Source organism: Ambystoma mexicanum, unplaced genomic scaffold (assembly GCF_040938575.1).
Source record: "Ambystoma mexicanum isolate Mex_15411 unplaced genomic scaffold, UKY_AmexF1_1 Mex_scaf5, whole genome shotgun sequence".
Lineage (NCBI taxonomy): Eukaryota > Metazoa > Chordata > Amphibia > Caudata > Ambystomatidae > Ambystoma > Ambystoma mexicanum.
The window spans coordinates 10,281,852-10,292,425 of record NW_027182466.1 but is presented as its reverse complement, the minus strand read 5'-3'; positions in this window follow the sequence as shown (position 1 = coordinate 10,292,425).

The following is a 10,574-nucleotide window of genomic DNA, read 5'->3' as shown; positions in this document are numbered from 1 at the left end:
CTTCCTATACCATGAGATGTGATAGTTCAATGCTTCTAATACCAAACCTGAGACCCGTCCTAAAACATGAGATGTGAGATCCAAATCCTTCCCCTTCCAGACCTGAGACCTTTCCTTTAGCATGAGATGTGATAACCAACTCCTTCCCATTCCAAACCTGAGACCCTTCCCATAGCATGAGATGTGATATCTCAATGCTTCTAAAACCAAACATGAGAACCATCCTATAACATGAGATGTGAAATCCAAATCCTTCCCTTTCCAAACCTGAGACCCTTCCTATAGCTTGAGATGAAATATCAAACTCCTTCCCATTCCAATCCTGAGATAGCTTGAGATGTGAGATCCAAATCCTTCCCCTTCCAAACCTGAGACCCTTCCTATAGCTTGATATGTGATATCAAACTCCTTCCCATTACAATCCTGAGATAGCTTGAGATGTGATATCCAACTCCATCCCATTCCAATCCTGAGACCCTTCCGATAGCATGAGATGTGATAGCTCAATGCTTCTAATATCAAAACTGAGACCCTCCCTATAGTATGAGATGTGAAATCTACGTCCTTCCCATTCCTATCCTGAGACCCTTCCGATAGCAGAGATGTGATATCTCAATGCTTATACCGAACCTGATGACCCTTCCTTTAGCATGAGATGTGATATTCAACTCCTTCCCATTCCAAACCTGAGACCCTTCCTATAACATGAGACGTGATATCCAACTCCTTCCCATTCCAAACCTGAGACCTTTCCTTTAGCATATGTGATATCCAACTCCTTCCAATTCCAATACTGAGACCCTTCCAATAGCATATGTGATATCTCAATGCTTCTAATATCAAAACTGAGACCCTCCCTATAACATGAGATGTGATATCCAACTCCTTCCCATTCCAATACTGAGACCCTTCCAATAGCATATGTGATATCTCAATGCTTCTAATATGAAAACTGAGACCCTCCCTATAACATGAATTGTGATATCCAAATCCTTCCCATTCCAATCCTGAGACCCTTCCGATAGCAGAGATGTGATATCTCAATGCTTATACCAAACCAAAGACCCTTCCGATAGCATGAGATGTGATATCTCAATGCTTCTAATACGAAACCTGAGAGCCTTCCAATAACATGAGATATGATGTCCAAATCCCTCCCCTTCCAAACCTTAGACCATCCCTTTAGCATGAGATTTGATATCCAACTCCTTCCCATTCCAATCCTGAGACCCTTCTGATAGCATGAGATGTGATATCTCAATGCCTCTAATACCAAACCTGAGATCCTACCTCTAACATGAAATGTGATATCCATCTCCTTCCCTTTCCAAACCTGAGATCCTGCCTATAGCATGAGATGTGATATCCAAGTCCTTCCCATTCCAATCCTGAGACCCTTCCTATAGCATGTGATGTGATATCTCAATGCTTATACCAAACCTGAGACCCTTCCTATGGCATGAGATGTCATATACAACTCCTTCCCATTCCAACCCTGAGACCCTTCCTATAGCATGAGATGTGATATCTCAATGCTTATACCAAACCTGAGACCCTTCCTATAGCATGAGATGTGATATCCAACTTCTTCCCATTCCAATCCTGAGACCCTTCCTATAGCATGAGATGTGATATCTCAATGCTTATACCAAACCTGAGACCCTTCCTATAGCTTGAGATGTGATATCCAACTCCTTCCCATTCCAATCCTGAGACCCTTCCTATAGCATGAGATGTGATATCTCAAGGCCTCTAATACCAAACCTGAGATCCTTCCTCTAACATGAAATGTGATATCCAACTCCTTCCCCTTCCAAACCTGAGAGCCTTCCTATAGCATGAGATATGATATCCAAGTCCTTCCCATTCCAATCCTGAGACCCTTCCTATAACATGAAAAGTGATATCCAACTCCTTCCCATTCTAACCTGAGACCCTTCCTATAGCATGAGATGGGATATCCAACTCCTTCCAAATCCAATACTGATACCCTTCCGATAGCATGAGATGTGATATCCCAATGCTTCTACCAAACCTGAGACCCATACTATGGCATGAGATGTGATATCAAACTCCTTCCCATTCCAATCCTGAGACGCTTCCTATAGCTTGAGATGTGATATCCAACTCCTTCCCATTCCAATTCTGAGACCCTTCTTATACCATGACACTTGATATCTCAATGCTTCTAATACCAAACCTGAGACCCGTCCTATAACATGAGATGTGATATCCAAATCCATCCCCTTCCAAACCTTAGACCCTTCCTTTATAATGAGATGTGATATCCAACTCCTTCCCATTCCAATCCTGAGACCCTTCCGATATCATGAGATGTGATATCTCAATGCTTATACCAAATCTGAGACCCTTCCTATGGCCTGAGATGTCATATACAACTCCTTCCCATTCCAATCCTGAGACCCTTCCTATAGCATGAGATGTGATATCTCAATGCTTATACCAAATCTGAGACCCTTCCTATAGCATGAGATGGGATATCCAACTCCTTCCCATTCCAATCCTGAGACCCTTCCTATAGCATGAGAAGTGATATCTCCATGCTTATACCAAACCTGAGACCCTTCCTATAGCATAAGATGTGATATCCAAATCCTTCCCTTTCCAATCCTGAGACCCTTCCTATAGCATGAGATGTGATATCTCAATGCTTATACCAAACCTGAGACCCTTCCTATAGCATGAGATGTGATATCCAACTCCTTCCCATTCCAATCCTGAGACCCTTCCTATAGCATGAGATGTGATGTCTCAATGCTTCTAATACCAAACCTGAGATCCTTCCTATAACATGAGATGTGATATCCAACTCCTTCCCATTCCAATCCTGAGACCCTTATGATAGCATGAGATGTGCTATCTCAATGCCTCTTATACCAAACCTGAGATCCTTCCGATAGCATGAGATGTGATATCTCAATGCTTCTAATACCAAACCTGAGATCCTTCCTATAATATGAGATGTGATTTCCAAATCCTTCCCCTTCCAAACCTGAGACCCTCCCTTTAGCATGAAATGTGATATCCAACTCCTTCCCATTCCAATCCTGAGACCCTTCTGATAGCATGAGATGTGATATCTCAATGCCTCTAATACCAAACCTGAGATCCTACCTCTAACATGAAATGTGATATCCATCTCCTTCCCTTTCCAAACCTGAGACCCTGCCTATAGCATGAGATGTGATATCCAAGTCCTTCCCATTCCAATCGTGAGACCCTTCCTATAGCATGTGATGTGATATCTCAATGCTTATACCAAACCTGAGACCCTTCCTATGGCATGAGATGTCATATACAACTCCTTCCCATTCCAACCCTGAGACCCTTCCTATAGCATGAGATGTGATATCTCAATGCTTATACCAAACCTGAGACCCTTCCTATAGCATGAGATGTGATATCCAACTTCTTCCCATTCCAATCCTGAGACCCTTCCTATAGCATGAGATGTGATATCTCAGTGCTTATACCAAACCTGAGACCCTTCCTATAGCATAAGATGTGATATCCAAATCCTTCCCATTCCAATCCTGAGACCCTTCCTATAGCTTGAGATATGATATCTCAATGCTTATACCAAACCTGAGACCCTTCCTATAGCATGAGATGTGATATCCAACTCCTTCCCATTCCAATCCTGAGACCCTTCCTATAGCATGAGATGTGATGTCTCAATGCTTCTAATACCAAACCTGAGATCCTTCCTATAACATGAGATGTGATATCCAACTCCTTCCCATTCCAATCCTGAGACCCTTATGATAGCATGAGATGTGATATCTCAATGCCTCTTATACCAAACCTGAGATCCTTCCGATAGCATGAGATGTGATATCTCAATGCTTCTAATACCAAACCTGAGATCCTTCCTATAATATGAGATGTGATTTCCAAATCCTTCCCCTTCCAAACCTGAGACCCTCCCTTTAGCATGAAATGTGATATCCAACTCCTTCCCATTCCAATCCTGAGACCCTTCTGATAGCATGAGATGTGATATCTCATTGCCTCTAATACCAAACCTGAGATCCTACCTCTAACATGAAATGTGATATCCATCTCCTTCCCTTTCCAAACCTGAGACCCTGCCTATAGCATGAGATGTGATATCCAAGTCCTTCCCATTCCAATCCTGAGACCCTTCCTATAGCATGTGATGTGATATCCAAGTCCTTCCCATTCTAATCCTGAGACCCTTCCTATAGCATGTGATGTGATATCTCAATGCTTATACCAAACCTGAGACCCTTCCTATGGCATGAGATGTCATATACAACTCCTTCCCATTCCAACCCTGAGACCCTTCCTATAGCATGAGATGTGATATCTCAATGCTTATACCAAACCTGAGACCCTTCCTATAGCTTGAGATGTGATATCCAACTTCTTCCCATTCCAATCCTGAGACCCTTCCTATAGCATGAGATGTGATATCCCAATGCTTCTACCAAACCTGAGACCAATACTATGGCATGAGATGTGATATCAAAATCCTTCCCATTCCAATCCTGAGACGCTTCCTATAGCTTGAGATGTGATATCCAACTCCTTCCCATTCCAATTCTGAGACCCTTCTTATACCATGAGACTTGATATCTCAATGCTTCTAATACCAAACCTGAGACCCGTCCTATAACATGAGATGTGATATCCAAATCCTTCCCCTTCCAAACCTTAGACCCTTCCTTTATAATGAGATGTGATATCCAACTCCTTCCCATTCCAATCCTGAGACCCTTCCTATAGCATGAGATGTGATATCTCAATGCTTCTAATACCAAACCTGAGACCCTTCCTATAACATGAGATGGGATATCCAACTCCTTCCCATTCCAATCCTGAGACCCTTCCGATAGCAGAGATGTGATATCTCAATGCTTATACCAAACCTGAGACCCTTCCTAAGGCTTGAGATGTCATATACAACTCCTTCCCATTCCAATCCTGAGACCCTTCCTATAGCATGAGATGTGATATCTCAATGCTTATACCAAATCTGAGACCCTTCCTATAGCATGAGATGTGATATCCAAATCCTTCCCATTCCAATCCTGAGACCCTTCCTATAGCATGAGATGTGATATCTCAATGCTTATACCAAACCTGAGAGCCTACCTATAGCATGAGATGTGATATCCAAGTCCATCCCATTCCAATCCTTAGACCCTTCCTACAGCATGCGATGTGATATCTCAATGATTCTAATACCAAACCAGAGACCCGTCCTTTAACATGAGATGGGATATCCAACTCCTTCCCATTCCAATCCTGAGCCACTCCTGATAGCAGAGATGTGATATCTCAATGCTTATACCAAACCTGAGACCCTTCCTATAACATGAGATGTGATATCCAACTCCTTCCCGTTCCAAACCTGAGACACTTCCTATAGCATATGTGATATCCAACTCCTTCCCATTCCAAACATGAGACCCTTACTATAGCAAGAATGTAATATCCAACTCCTACCCATTCCAATCCTGAGACCATTCCTATAGCATGAGATGTGATATATCAATGCTTCTAATACCAAACCTGAGATCCTTCCTATGACATGAGATGTGATATCCAAATCCTTCCCATTCCAATCCTGAGACCCTTCCTATAGCAAGAGATGTGATATCCAAATCCTTCCCATTCCAATCCTGAGACCCTTCCTATAACATGAGATGTGATATTCAACTCCTTCCCATTCCAACCTGAGACACTTCCTATAGCATGGGAAGGGATATCCAACTCCTTCCCAATTCAATCCTGAGAACCTTCCGATAGCAGAGATGTGATATCTCAATGCTTATACCAAACCTGAGACGCTTCCTATGGCATGAGATGTGATATCCAACTCCTTGCCATTCAAATCCTGAGACCCTTCCTATAGCATGAGATGTGATATCTCAATGCTTCTACCAAACCTGAGACCCTTCCTTTAGCATGAGATGTGATATCCAAATCCTTCACATTCCAATCCTGAGACCCTTCCTATAGCATGAGATGTGATATCTCAATGCTTCTAATACCAAACCTGAGATCCTTCCTATAACATGAGATGTGATATCCAATTCCTTCCCATTCCAAACCTGAGACCCTTCCTATTGGATGAGATGTGATATCCAACTCCTTCCCATTCCAACCCTGAGACCCTTCCTATACCATGAGATGTGATATCTCAATGCTTCTAATACCAAACCTGGGAACCGTCCTATAACATGAGATGTGATATCTCAATGTTTCTAATAAAAAACCTGAGACCCTTCCTATAACATGAGATGTGATATCCAATTCCTTCCCATTCCAAACCTGAGACCCTTCCTATTGGATGAGATGTGATATCCAAATCCTTCCCCTTCCAAACCTGAGACCCTTCCTTTAGCATGAGATGTGATATCCAAATCCTTCCCATTCCAATCCTGAGACCCTTCCTGTATATAACATGAGATGTGATATCCAACTCCTTCCCATTCCAACCTGAGACCCTTCCTATAGTATGAGATGTGATATCCAACTCCTTACCATTCAAATTCTGAGACCCTCCCTATAACAAGAGATGTCATATCCAACTCCTTCCCATTCCAAACCTGAGACCCTTCCTATAACATGAGATCTGATATCCAACTCCTTCCCATTCCAAACCTGAGACCCTTCCGATAGCATGAGATGTGATATCTCAATGCTTCAAAAACCAAACATGAGAACCATCCTATAACATGAGATGTGAAATCCAAATCCTTCCCTTCCCAAACCTGAGACTCTTCCTATAGCATGAGATGTGATATCTCAATGCTTCTACCAAACCTGAAACCCTTCCTATAGCATGAGATGTGATCCAACTCCTTCCCATTCCAATCCTGAGACACATCCTATAGCATGAGATGTGATATCACAATGCTTCTAATACCAAACCTGAGACCCGTCCTATAACATGAGATGTGATATCCAAATCCTTCCCCTTCCAAACCTGAGACCCTTCCTTGAGCATGAGATGTGATATATAGCTCCTCCCATTCCAATCCTGAGACCCTTCCTATAGCATGAGATGTGATATCTCAATGCTTCTAATACCAAACCTGAGATCCTTCCTATAACATGAGATGTGATATACAACTCCTTCCCATTCCAATCCCGAGACCCTTCCTATCGCATGAGATGTGATATCTCAATGCTTCTAATACCAAACCTAAGGTCCTTCCTATAACATGAGATGTGATATCCAAATCCTTCCCATTCCAAACCTGAGACCCTCCCTTTAGCATGAGATGTGATATCCAACTCCTTCCCATTCCAATCCTGATACCCTTCTGAAAGCATGAGATCTGATATCTCAATGCCTCTAATACCAAACCTGAGATCCTACCTCTAACATGAAATGTGATATCCAACTCCTTCCTTTTCCAAACCTGAGACCCTTCCTACAGCATGAGATGTGATATCCAAGTCCTACCCATTCCAATCCTGAGACCCTTCCTATAACATGAGAAGTGATATCAAACTCCTTCTATTCCAACCTGAGACCCTTCCTATAGCATGAGATGGGATATCCAACTCCTTCCAAATCCAATCCTGATACCCTTCCGATAGCATGAGATGTGATATACCAATGCTTCTACAAAACCTGAGACCCATACCATGGCATGAGATGTGATATCAAACTCCCGTCCTATACCATGAGACTTGATATCTCAATGCTTCTAATACCAAACCTGAGACCGGTCCAATAACATGAGATGTGATATCCAAATCCTTCCCCTTCCAAACCTTAGACCCTTCCTTTATCATGAGATGTGATATCCAAGTCCTTCCCATTCCATTCCTGAGACCCTTCCTATAGCATGAGATGTGATATCTCAATGCTTCTAATACCAAACCTGAGACCCTTCCTATAACATGAGATGTGATATCCAAGTCCTTCCCATTCCAATCCTGAGACCCTTCCTATAGCATGAGATGTGATATCTCAATGCTTCTAATACCAAACCTGAGACCCTTCCTATAACATGAATTATGATATCCAAACCCTTCCCATTCCAATCCTGAGACCCTTCCGATAGCAGAGATGTGATGTCTCAATGCTTATACCAAACCTAAGACCCTTCCGATAGCATGAGATGTGATATCTCAATGCTTCTAATACCAAACCTGAGATCCTTCCAATAACATTAGATGTGATATCCAACTCCTTCCCATTCCAATCCCGAGACCCTTCCTATAGCATGAGATGTGATATCTCAATGCTTCTAATACCAAACCTAAGGTCCTTCCTATAACAGGAGATGTGATATCCAAATCCTTCCCATTCCAAACCTGAGACCCTCCCTTTAGCATGAGATGTGATATCCAACTCCTTCCCCTTCCAAACCTGAGACCCTTCCTTTAGCATGAGATGTGATATCCAGCTCCTCCCATTCCAATCCTGAGACCCTTCCGATAGCAGAGATGTGATATTTCAATGCTTATACCAAACCTGAGACCCTTCCCATAGCATGAGATGTGATATCCAGCTCCTCCCATTCCAATCCTGAGACCCTTCCGATAGCAGAGATGTGATATTTCAATGCTTATACCAAACCTGAGACCCTTCCCATAGCATGAGATGTGATATCCAACTCCTTCCCATTCCAATCCTGAGACCCTTCCTATAGCATGAGATGTGATATCTCAATGCTTCTAATACCAAACCTGAGATCCTTCCTATAACATGAGATGTGATATCCAACTCCTTCCCATTCCAATCCCGAGACCCTTCCTATAGCATGAGATGTGATATCTCAATGCTTCTAATACCAAACCTAAGGTCCTTCCTATAACATGAGATGTGATATCCAAATCCTTCCCATTCCAAACCTGAGACCCTCCCTTTAGCATGAGATGTGATATCCAACTCCTTCCCATTCCAATCCTGATACCCTTCTGATAGCATGAGATGTGATATCTCAATGCCTCTAATACCAAACCTGAGATCCTACCTCTAACATGAAATGTGATATCCAACTCCTTCCTTTTCCAAACCTGAGACCCTTCCTACAGCATGAGATGTGATATCCAAGTCCTTCCCATTCCAATCCTGAGACCCTTCCTATAACATGAGATGTGATATCCAACTCCTTCTATTCCAACCTGAGACCCTTCCTATAGCATGAGATGGGATATCCAACTCCTTCCAAATCCAATCCTGATACCCTTCCGATAGCATGAGATGTGATATCCAAATGCTTCTACAAAACCTGAGACCCATACCATGGCATGAGATGTGATATCAAACTCCCGTCCTATACCATGAGACTTGATATCTCAATGCTTCTAATACCAAACCTGAGACCGGTCCAATAACATGAGATGTGATATCCAAATCCTTCCCCTTCCAAACCTTAGACCCTTCCTTTATCATGAGATGTGATATCCAAGTCCTTCCCATTCCATTCCTGAGACCCTTCCTATAGCATGAGATGTGATATCTCTATGCTTCTAATACCAAACCTGAGACCCTTCCTATAACATGAGATGTGATATCCAAGTCCTTCCCATTCCAATCCTGAGACCCTTCCTATAGCATGAGATGTGATATCTCAATGCTTCTAATACCAAACCTGAGACCCTTCCTATAACATGAATTATGATATCCAAATCCTTCCCATTCCAATCCTGAGACCCTTCCGATAGCAGAGATGTGATATCTCAATGCTTATGCCAAACCTAAGACCCTTCCGATAGCATGAGATGTGATATCTCAATGCTTCTAATACCAAACCTGAGATCCTTCCAATAACATGAGATGTGATATCCAACTCCTTCCCATTCCAATCCCGAGACCCTTCCTATAGCATGAGATGTGATATCTCAATGCTTCTAATACCAAACCTAAGGTCCTTCCTATAACATGAGATGTGATATCCAAATCCTTCCCATTCCAAACCTGAGACCCTCCCTTTAGCATGAGATGTGATATCCAACTCCTTCCCCTTCCAAACCTGAGACCCTTCTGATAGCATGAGATGTGATATCTCAATGCCTCTAATACCAAACCTGAGATCCTACCTCTAACATGAAATGTGATATCCATCTCCTTCCCTTTCCAAACCTGAGACCCTGCCTATAGCATGAGATGTGATATCCAAGTCCTTCCCATTCCAATCGTGAGACCCTTCCTATAGCATGTGATGTGATATCTCAATGCTTATACCAAACCTGAGACCCTTCCTATGGCATGAGATGTCATATACAACTCCTTCCCATTCCAACCCTGAGACCCTTCCTATAGCATGAGATGTGATATCTCAATGCTTATACCAAACCTGAGACCCTTCCTATAGCATGAGATGTGATATCCAACTTCTTCCCATTCCAATCCTGAGACCCTTCCTATAGCATGAGATGTGATATCTCAGTGCTTATACCAAACCTGAGACCCTTCCTATAGCATAAGATGTGATATCCAAATCCTTCCCATTCCAATCCTGAGACCCTTCCTATAGCTTGAGATATGATATCTCAATGCTTATACCAAACCTGAGACCCTTCCTATAGCATGAGATGTGATATCCAACTCCTTCCCATTC